The sequence below is a fragment of the Nicotiana sylvestris genome, chromosome 4, assembly GCF_000393655.2.
Source record: "Nicotiana sylvestris chromosome 4, ASM39365v2, whole genome shotgun sequence".
Taxonomy (NCBI): Eukaryota; Viridiplantae; Streptophyta; class Magnoliopsida; order Solanales; family Solanaceae; genus Nicotiana; species Nicotiana sylvestris.
The window spans coordinates 146,048,431-146,060,559 of NC_091060.1; positions in this window are offsets into that span (position 1 = coordinate 146,048,431).

A 12,129-nucleotide genomic window follows, 5' to 3' on the forward strand; every position below is an offset into this window, starting at 1 on the left:
AGCAGGTGGAGTTTGAGGGAAAATTTATTTTTCCTACACAAGAAGCAGAGGAGGAAACAAATGAAGATTACCCTCTGGAAGGAGAGCCAGTAGAGGAGATTCCAACTCAGGAATCTCAACAACAACTTGAATCAATAGCAACCAGCAGGCCAAAAAGAACAATAACGAAACTTGTTCGTCTCATAGAGACGGTTGCTTGTGCAACCTCAATTGTAGCTGATGATGTTCCTACTACTTATAAAGACGCTGTTCAAAGTTCAGAAGAAGATAAGTGGAGGATTGCCATGAATGATGAGATACAGTCCCTTCATCAGAATCATACATGGAGATTGGCCAATCTCCCGAAGGGAAAGAAAGCAATTGGGTGCAAATGGGTATTTGCAAAGAAGGAAGGATTTCCTAACCAAGTAGATGTTCGCTACAAAGCAAGATTGGTGGCCAAAGGATATGCTCAAAAGGAGGGAATTGATTACAATGAAGTGTTTTCTCCAGTTGTAAAACATTCCTCCATTAGAATTATGTTGGCTTTGGTAGCACAATTGGATTTGGAACTAGTTCAGATGGATGTAAAAACTGCGTTTTTACATGGAAACTTGGAGGAGGAAATCTACATGACTCAGCCAGAAGGATTCAAAGTTGCTGGAAAAGAAAATATGGTGTGCAAACTTGAAAAATCGTTGTACGGATTGAAACAATCTTCTAGACAATGGTACAAGCGATTTGACGAGTTTATGTTGCGGCAAGGGTACAAGAGAAGCAAATACGATCATTGTGTGTATTTGCACAAGCTTAAAGATGGTTCTTTTGTATATCTTCTCCTATATGTTGATGATATGTTGATAGCTTCCAAGAATTTGGAAGAAATTGATAAGTTGAAGATTCAACTGAAGAAGGAGTTCGAGATGAAGGATTTGGGTGAGGCAAAGAAAATTCTTGGCATGGAGATAATTAGAGATAGACGTTCAAAGAAACTCTGTTTATCTCAAAAGGAATATTTGAAGAGAGTACTTCAACGTTTTGGCATAGATGACAAGACTAAGCCAGTTAGTACTCCACTTGCTTCCCATTTTAAGCTAAGTACTACTATGTCGCCAATGGATGAAGCTGAACGAGAGTATATGTCAAAGGTACCATACGCAAATGTTGTTGGTAGCTTGATGTATGCAATGGTTTGCACAAGGCCTGACATTTCACAAGCTGTTGGAGTTATTAGCAGATATATGCACAATCCAGGGAAGGAGCATTGGCAAGCTGTGAAGTGGATTCTACGGTATATTCATAATACTGTAGATGTCGGGTTAGTTTTTGAGCAGGAAGACAATCAGTTTGTAGTTGGATATTGTGACTCAGATTTTGCGGGTGATATGGACAAACGAAGATCAACTACTGGTTATGTGTTTACTTTTGCAAAGGCACCAGTTAGTTGGAAGTCTACTTTGCAGTCAACAGTTGCTTTGTCTACAACAGAGGCAGAGTACATGGCTATTACAGATGCTGTGAAAGAGGCAATTTGGCTTCAAGGATTGCTAAAGGAGCTTGGTGTTGAACAAAAAGGTATCACAATTTTTTGTGATAGTCAAAGTGCTATTCAATTAGCGAAGAACCAAGTTTATCATGCAAGGACGAAGCACATTGATGTTCGGTATCATTTCGTACGAGAAATCATAGAAGAAGGTGGAGTCACGGTGAAGAAAATTCATACTACAGAGAATCCTGCTGATATGCTGACAAAGGTGGTGACTGCGGTCAAGTTTCAACATTGTTTGGATTTGATCAACATTGTTGAACACTGAAGATTGAAGATGAAGACACAACCAAAATTTGTTATTGAGAGAGAATTGAAAATGTGGAATTTTGCCAAGGTGGAGATTTGTTGAAGTTTGGCAAAATGCCAAAGTCCCACATTGGTTGGGAGTTAAGTTTGGGGGGATTTTTCCCCTATAAAAGAAGGCCTAATGTTTAGGATTGAAACACACCTCTCATTTGCCTTCTCATCTGTTTAAGGCATTTGTATCTTCTCTCTTTAGTATTATTTCACTTGTATTTTTGGAGTGGAATAAAATATTGGTTGTGTCCGAGGAGTAGGCAAAATTAGCCGAACCTCGTAAATTCTGGTGTTTCCTTTATTGTTGTTTTATTGTCTTATTTATTATTTGGTGGCTGTCATAATTTTTGGTATAGTAGTTGTGACTTATTCACACTATATACATTTGGCTTCCGCAACATCACGTTTATAGAAATGAGTTGATTTATTTTTCACGTATAATATATAAATTAACAAAGCTACCAAATCAACATACTATCAGCTTCAGATTTTCACTATTAGTGTAGGCATGCAAATATCCGTACGTAAACTCGTAAAGTATAAAAGATAAACATTGATGCGACATTCAAGTTAAATGGAAAACAGCTAAATAAAGATTAAAGAATGTTGCTTCCTTCTAATATAACTGTGGCAAGTATATTCATTTTAGTATAAGCATAAATGGAGAACCATTCTGACGGTTAAAACGTAACTACTTATCTTTCGTTCTAGAAGGGAATCTATTGATCTTGTCTATAAGTTGAAGAATGAATAATATACGTAAATAAAATCCATACTTTTAACTTCATTTTAGATTCTTTGAATTATTTGGGATGTAATAATATTCTTTGGTACATAGTATTTTCGGTAAGTCCTGTCAACCTCTTAGCTAATTGCTTTACATGTTCTTATTCGGTTCACATCTGCCCCCGAATTGTACGTCATGGTATCCATCATTTATATCGAATATATTAAAAAAGAAAGTAAAAAGGCGGAAGCGGTGATAAAATGAAAACCGTGCAGTTTTTCCATGTTGATTTACGTAGAATAATATGGTGACAAGAAGTGAAAAATTCTTTACGTAAGTGATAAAAATGAAACAAGAATTATTACATTATTTTGAAAAAGGAAGACAAAGATAATCCCTGCATTTACGCCATTATCTCAAATGATCTGCTTTAAATAAGGAGAGAGAAAGAGGGGGGTGGGGGGAGGCAGAGATTAAAAAACAACTTTTTAAAAATAACTCATTAGAGAGCAAGAAGTCATTTATAGAAAATTATTGAAAATTTTTATACACCCTATTTATTATAAATCAAAATTATTTTAAAATATTATTTTCTATAACTATCTTTTATATTTTATAACAAAATAAGTATTTATGGTATATACTACAATTGAGGCATGAAATACGCTATTTAAGGCTCGGGTCTAAGGTCCAATTAACTCTTTTTATCGAATACGGCCCAAAAGGAGCCTATTCGACTCTAATACAAGAGGCCCACGCTTCTATATATGTATCTTGCATAAAAATTGTGTGGGGTAACCACTTTTTAAAGTGATATTTACTGTTTATCCAATATTTTTAATGCTTAGCAATAGTAGCCACTAGTCTATTAAAATTAATATGAAAAGACTGTGTTACCCTTTCTTCTATCTCTTTCATGTGTTAGGGAGAAGAATTGTGCCGCCGTCTGTGAGACAGAAGGATTTTCCGGCGGCGGCTGCCGCAGACTCCACCGCCGTTGTTTTTGTACTAGGCCATGCTAAGAGTGTTACTATATGTTATATATATAAACATAATTTGAGAAACTCTTGAATAAGCATTATGATTGTTCAAAGATTAACGCACTAGTTTTATTACTAATTAAACTAGTCGTGATCTTTGATCGTATGCAATTATGGTGGTAGATGTATTTCGGTTTGTGATTTCTGTGATGTATTTTTGGTTTTCTGCTACGTTATGGATCCTGAACTTACAGTTACAAGTTCAAAAGTTAAGGACACTTGGTCCTGAACTTGGAGTTCCAAGTTCAAAAGTTAAGGATACTTGGTCCTGAACTTGGAGTTACAAGTTCAAAAGTTAAGGACACTTGGTCCTGAACTTAGACTAACAAGCTCAAAAGTTAAGGACAATAGGTCCTGAACTTACAGTTACAAGTTCAAATGTTAAGGACAATAGGTCTTGAAGTCCTGAACTTAGACTAACAAGCTCAAAAGTTAAGGACAATAGGTCCTGAACTTAGACTAACAAGCTCAAAAGTTAAGGATAATAGGTCCTGAACTTAGACTAACAAGCTCAAAAGTTAAGGACACTTGATCCTGAACTTAGAGTTACAAGTTCAAAAGTTAAGGACACTTGGTCCTGAACTTAGACTAACAAGCTCAAAAGTTAAGGACAATAGGTCCTGAACTTACAGTTACAAGTTCAAATGTTAAGGACAATAGGTCCTGAACTTGGAGTTCCAAGTTCAAAAGTTAAGGATACTTGGTCCTGAACTTAGAGTTACAAGTTCAAAAGTTAAGGACACTTGGTCCTGAACTTAGACTAACAAGCTCAAAAGTTAAGGACAATAGGTCCTGAACTTACAGTTACAAGTTCAAATGTTAAGGACAATAGGTCCTGAAGTCCTGAACTTAGACTAACAAGCTCAAAAGTTAAGGACAATAGGTACTGAACTTAGATTAACAAGCTCAAAAGTTATGGACAATAGGTCCTGAACTTAGACTAACAAGCTCAAAAGTTACGGACACTTGATCGTGAACTTAGAGTTACAAGTTCAAAAGTTAAGGACACTTGGTCCTCAACTTAGACTAACAAGCTCAAAAGTTAAGGACAATAGGTCCTGAACTTAGACTTACAAGTTCAAAAGTTAAGGACAAGTAGTCCTTAACTTAGAGTTACAAGCACAAAAATTAAGGACAGGTGGTCCTGAATTTCGAGTTCCAAGTTCAAAAGTTAAGGACATGTAGTCCTGAAATCCTGAACTTAGAATTACAAGTTCAAAAGTTAATGACATGTAGTCCTGAAGTCCTGAACTTAGAGTTACAAGTTCAAAAGTTAAAAACACGTGGTCCTGAACTTTATGAGCAGAAGGATATTTTCGTCCGGGCAGGTAAAGTTTATTAAAGCAATGGCTAAAGACTAAAATCATTTTAAATAATGGCTTAAAAGTAAATACATGTATTTTTAGTGACTAACCGTGCACTTCCCCATACATATTCCAAAATGTAAACATGTGCTGCTTTTTTTCCCTTAAGTCAGTTAAAATTTTTGTACACTTATTCAAAACAAATTATAGACTATATACTAATACACACACTCATATATATATATATATATATATATATATATATATCAGCTATTTTTAATTTAAGAGATTAATAAGTGGCTATTTATGTTAATTTTCCAAAATTTTGCATCCATGAGACTTGTACCTAAAATTATCATCTTCACTATATTCGTCATGTTCATCCTCGGAATCCTCAACAGTTATAAACTCATCATTTACCGGTCCATCATCAAGATTTTCATTAACATTCAACTCTCAAACACACATTGTTAACATTCAACTCCAGTTGTTTGAACAATAGAATTTGTTTACTTTTCTATTTTCATTTTTAACCTAAGCACAAAGTGTAGCTGTAACTATTTATCTCCTGAGGCATACGGAATCTGTGCTTTTAATTTATAAACTTGAAAGTTTTATACTGTATAATACAGTAGACATTAGATTAACTGTTGTTATTTGATATATATTAAGTGTTATTTGTAATAGGGATTTTTTCATTCCTATACATTATTGGAAACTTTATTACCCTATATGTTCATGTTTAGTAAATTACCCTACCTACACAAGTTCTGTTTACAAAATATATACATTCCACCTTAAAAGACTCACAATCCATTATTAGTGCCTCCCTTTACCTTTTTTTTTCTCTTCTTCTCTTTTCCCTATTTTTCTGATGCACTATACTAATCTGAATACACTCACGCAGATCTTAAAAACCGAATCATGATAAATAAAAAATCTCCACAAGTTTAGTCTATGCAGTTTGCATCTTCAGAATTGATCTGTGTAAAATAATAAAATGGAACACTTAACTGAATCAGATATCTGACCAATTCACTGAATTTAAGACTTACAACATTCAGTTTCCTCTTATGACAGAGTGTGGACTCCTTTATTTATGCTAGAGTTTCTTATTTTTCTAAGGGCATTGCAACCACTTCTTTGCATGAAGCATCACTTGACTTGATGTGTCGGTGATTAAGAGATAAGATCTCACAATAAAAAAATTGATGTAATTGCTCAAATGGAAACTACCAATTTGTACAATAGAAGTTTTTCCTAAGGAAAAAATATTTCTGTGCAAGTCTTTAAAGATATCCAGTTAAATGCAACTACAATAACATACAACTTAAATGCAAATTTTATACAAAATTTATACAATATTCTTTTGTATATTATGTATCTGATTTATACATAGTAAAAATAAATTTTATACAACTAATTATATATTATACAATTTATCTACAACTTATCTACAACTTTCACACATTATTTCTACCCAGTTAAATACAACTACAATAACATACAACTTAAATACAAATTTGATACAAAATTTATACAATATGTCTTTTGTATATTTGGTATCTGATTTATACATAGTAAAAACAAATTTCATACAACTAATTATATAATATAACTTATCTGCAATTTATCTATATTTTTCATACATTATTTCTACTTAGTTATATACAACTACAACATCATATAACTTAAATATAATTTTGGAAAAATACATAAGTACCACCTAACCTATACCCGGATTTACAACTACACACTTTTTCTTTACGGGAATCCTATTACCCCCTTAAACTTATTTTAAATGGAATTATTTGCACCCTAAAACTAGACAACCAAACTCTTGGCAAGTGGTGAGCTACACGTGCCCCCACATGTATTTTAGTACTTTTTTATTCTTTCTTCTTTTTCTTATCCTTTTTTCTTATTTCTTATTATTCTCATTTTTTTGGTTATTTCATTCTCTTTCTTTTTGTTTTGGTTACCGGCGGCATAAAATGATGGTCGTCGGAATTTCACAAACACCATTTTTTTCGGCGAATTTTTTTTTCTGGCAGACAGATTTTTATGGATAAGAGGAAGAGCAAAAGAAATAAAACGAATATAAGCTGAGAAATTTTTTTTCAGTTAAAATTTAAATACATCATTTTTTCCGGCGTGGGAAGTTTTTCTAATGATGAATTTCCCCCCCAAATTTGAGTGTATTTTGCTTTGCTTATGAATAGAACTTTTTGAGAGTTTAATTTGTGTGTGAAAATAAAATATGGAAGGAAAAATGGAATGAATATCCGCCGGAATTAGAGAAAAAATGAAAAAAAAGTAAAAGAAAAAAGGAAAAGGAAAAGGAAAAAAAGTAAGAAAAAATAGTAAAAAAGAATAAAAAATAATATGAAAATCATTTCTTTTTGCTTCCCACTCTCCTTTGGGAGAGTGAAATACACACACTCTACCACGTCAGCATTAAGGGTGCAAATAATTCCATTTAAAATAAGTTTATGGGGTAATAGGATTCTCGCAAAGAAAAAGTGTGTAGTTGAGAATTCGGGTATAGGTTAGAGGGGTACTTATGCATTTTCCCTATAATTTTTATACAATATTGTTCAACTTTCATACAATAGTTAAATAAATAAAAGAAAAATATATAAACAACATAATACAATTTTTCTACAATTTCGTAAATATAATGTATATCATGTCTTCTTCTTCTTCTTCTTCTTCTTCTTCTTCTTCTTCTTCTTCTTCTTCGAGTTTCAATCTGAAATTCAGCCAAAACCAAGTCTATTCTTCACCAAAACCCTCAAAATTGAGATATAAACTCCAAATCATATTCCCAATAATTTACAACAACACTCAATCCAAAAAATAATAATTTTTTAAAATCCAAATTCCAATTCAAAGCTTCAAAGCTTTTTAATGGATGCCAATGGTGGAATTGATGCTCTCTTTTCCTTTGCTTTACATTACTGAAATTAGGGATTGAGATGCATCACTTGTCGTAGACGCTGAAGCTATGATATCTTAGCAACACCAGCAAGTAGAGACGTTGAGTTGCACATCTGAAGAGGCAGAAGAAAGGCTGAGGGTAGACACTCAAAAGAGAAAAAACATTTGTCAATATTGACGTTGACATTGCTGCCAGCAACACTATAGTTAAAATGTATAAATGATAATTGGGTATATAAAATATAATTATAGTAAAATTTGAGTAGGGAGGATAATATAATTTCATATAGTGTATAGGAATGAAAATATTTCTTTATGAAACGAGTGATCTAAAGCACTATATATTTATGGGAAGCAAACTCCATTCCTAGTTAAGCTTAAAGTCTCTTGGGCCGAGGTCTTTCACTTTGCAGGCATGTGTGATGGACTCTTGTAAATCCAGTTCGAGAGTTTTATTGAATTATATTGCTCTAATTTGGTAAAAATTGCACGGGGCGTCTTATTTGGTCGCCCCCATTTAACCTATACCTTTTTTTTATTTAAATTTTTTAACTTGTACCTACTTTTTAAACAACTTCAGCCTCCTTTCTCCTCCTCCTTCTCCCAGTGATCTTCATATCTCTCAAGAACTTAACATTGATGTAACAATATCTCTCCTTATGTGGATTCACTCAATTCCTCAGAAGCCATCTTACTATACATAATTAAAATAATTGTAACATAAGAAAACCTTTTTGTTATATGGTTGATGTGGCTCAAAATGTTTTTTTACGTCATTAGTTCAAATCTGAAATATATTTTTGCATTTCTTTGAATCCTCTTGACACCGTCTCCATCGTCGAGATGTTATGGTCAAGCAGAACCATAGTGCGTTCCTCGACGTTTCGATCCAGAATAAATCAATGAAGTCATCTCCATACTTAGAATATGGAATTTGAAAGGTGAATCTTCCTCCCCCAAAAATAGAAACTTCAGCAGTACATACTCAAGGGTTTTAAAAATTCTAGAGCTGAAGTTCGCCAGTTACAAACAAAAACTTCAGCTCTAGAGCTGAAGTTCGCCAGTTACAAACAAAAACTTCAGCTCTAGAACCGAAATTCGACAGTTACAAAACACAAACTTCAGCTCTAGAGCTGAAGTTCTCCAGTTACAAAAATAAAACAAAACAAAAACTTCAGCTCTAGAGCTGAAGTTCGCCAGTTACAAAAACAAAAACTTCAGCTCTAGAGCTGAAGTTCGCCAATTACAAAATAAAAACTTCAGCTCTAGAGCTGAACTTCAGGCCGGACTACTAGAATGCTGAAGTTTTGCGTGATTGTCTTTGCTACTTCAGCCCCGTATGCTGAAGTTATGCGAAAAAACGGGTACTCTTGCAATTTTTTTTGCAAAGCGAGCACAAGTTAAAACGTGACACAAAAAATAGGTATGGATACAAATGCCCCTCTAATTTGTGGAAAGAAACTTTTATTCTTTTGTTTTCGTTTTTGTTTTTGGGAGAAAAGCAGAATAAGCAAATTTATGTGCAAAAGTATGAACCTACACAGGGATTACATTTTTCATTATATCCTAGCTTTATCTCCAATTTCATCATCAGTAACATGGTTTGAAAGTAAAAAGAAGGGCAAAGATTACTTTAGTCCACGAACGAAACTATTTATATTCAATCGCCACAAAGTATATAAAATTTGTATATAACATAGAGAAATGTATATATATATATTTCAGCAATTATTTTAAGAGGGGCTATACAATATCATTTTCCCTAAAAAGAATTGATTCTTTCTAAATATGGGCAATCTCGATAATTATCATCATTGCTAAAAACTATTTTTTTAAAATTGTTTTTATACATAAATAAACAAATGTAGTAAGAATTGAATTCAACAACAACAACAACAACAACAACAACAACCCAGTATAATCCCACTTAGTGGGGTCTGGGGAGGGTAGTGTGTACGCAGACCTTACCCCTACCCTGGGGTAGAGAGATTGTTTCCAAATAGACCCCCGATATCCTTCCCTCCAAGAACTTCCCACCTTGCTCTTGGGGAGACTCGAACTCACAACTCTTAGTTGGAAGTGAAAGTTGCTTACCATCAGAGCAACCCCTCTTGTAGTAAGAATTGAATTCACACCTATTATATTAAAAAAACAACATAAATACCATTAGATGATAAATTTTACGTAATTCAAATACATTACATTCAGTACGAGCTATATCTTTAAATATTACTCCCTCTAGTTCATATTAAGTGACCAATTTGTTTTGGACACACCCATTAAGAAAAAATACTAAATTCTAGACGAAAATAGTTAGTATGACTAAACTATCCTTCATTAAATGTTACACCATAGTTGTAGTAGCACTTACTTCTCTTCTCAAATGTGAAGAGTAAATGACTTTTTAGGGATACGTATGGACCGAATGGAATATTATCAATGAGCGACAAATACATATCCAATCCTGTACAAAGTAGCTTAGAAACCCTACAGATAATAGTACAACACCCGTTTAATCAAAAAACCGGTCCTACGTGGTGCGATTCTGGACATAATCGAGTTCCAATACGGGTACCGAACACCGCGTAAGAACCAAAAAAAGGTATTTGCCGGTCTTTACAAGAAGGAATATTTTTTAGTTGTAATTGGTGCCTGTAGTCGTCGTCAAACATTTGGATTTCCTATATATAACGCCGTTTGCAGACTGGACATTAATTGTAAATTGTAATCATCACCATCTAGAAGTCCTCCCCATTTCTCCAAGACTTCTGTCAACGGAAACGGAATCAACTCCTATCCCCACCGCGCTTCACTTTTGTATGTTACTATAGCAGTAAGCTACATTCATTGCACTTAGCTAGTCCATCTCCAATTTACTCATACGAAAAATTGTACTTCCTTCGTTCACTTTTACTTAGCCACTTTTTAATTTTTCATGCCCTTAAGAAATAATAAATAAAGTGTACATCATGATACCCATATTAATTGATGCATATTTTATTGGATTTGAGAAAATAATTTGAAATAAGTAATAAATACTGTGGATATAACAAGGAAAAAAATTTGTCATTCTTTTGATATGCGTAAGACGAGTAAAAATGAAAATCTATTTTTAGTATACATGCCAAGTAAAACTGGATGGAGGGAGTATTAGTTACAATGTTATAAATAGTAGTTAATATATAATTGCATTTATGAATTTTTAAGCTGAAAACTTGTTAAAGCTTCCAATATGTTAAAGCTTCCAACCGGACATAAAACTTGTGCTCATAAGAGATCTCATATGTTGATTGTGGGAGTAGCTTTAATCCAACAAATATACTCATAAGTCATAACATAAACCAACATGAATTTGCCTCCACCAAACTGCAAACATATGAAACACGACAACTAAATTACAATAACAACAACAATAAATTCAGTGTAGTTTCATAATGAGTACGCAATCTTACCATTACCCTTTACAAATAGAAAAGTTATTTTCCGATAGACCCCAGCTCAAACACGACAAGTAAATTGAGACGGATAAAGTGATAGCCACATTTTTTAGAGAGAAAAAAAAAAGACCACAGGTAGGTGATATTAATTGGGGAAAAAAAAGAACTTTTATTGGCAGTTGAATGAAGTAAAAGCTAGCATTTTCAGAAATCTGCAAACAGTTATTCAACTCCTTGAAGATGACGCCGTCTCGAAAGTCAGTCAACCCACAAAAAGCGCCAAGAAACAATCGGACATTGAATATATCACCAAACTTTCAACACGGTTTTTACTACTATATATAACATTAGCCAACGATTCTTTCCCTTTCATAAACCAACCAAAATTCTTACGAAATATTCGAAGATCAAGAGGAGAAAACGATAATCATGTGTTACGAGGTCAAGTGTTCGACTTGTGGAAAGACCAGTTGGGGTGGTTGTGGAAGACATGTTCCTTCAGTTTACAACCGAATCCCAGAAGGACAACACTGCCAGTGCAAGGATTGGCCCGGTGTCAAAACTACCGGCGACGGTTCTGTCTCCGGCGGCGGCGACAGTGGCGGCGGGGATTCTAAACCTTCTTCTTACTGCACTATCCTCTAGAGAAATTGGGAGTTAAAATATGCTTTAAGTCTATCTCTTTTATTGTATTTTAATTAATCAGCGTTGGCTGGAGTTATGTTTGTTGTGGAGCTAGTATATCAATGTAATAAATGTCTATGGCTATGGAATTTTTTTCTCTTTAGATTTCTACTTTGGCGTTTATATATGAAATATACTATAGTATTCTTCACGGGCTTTTATATTTGGAATT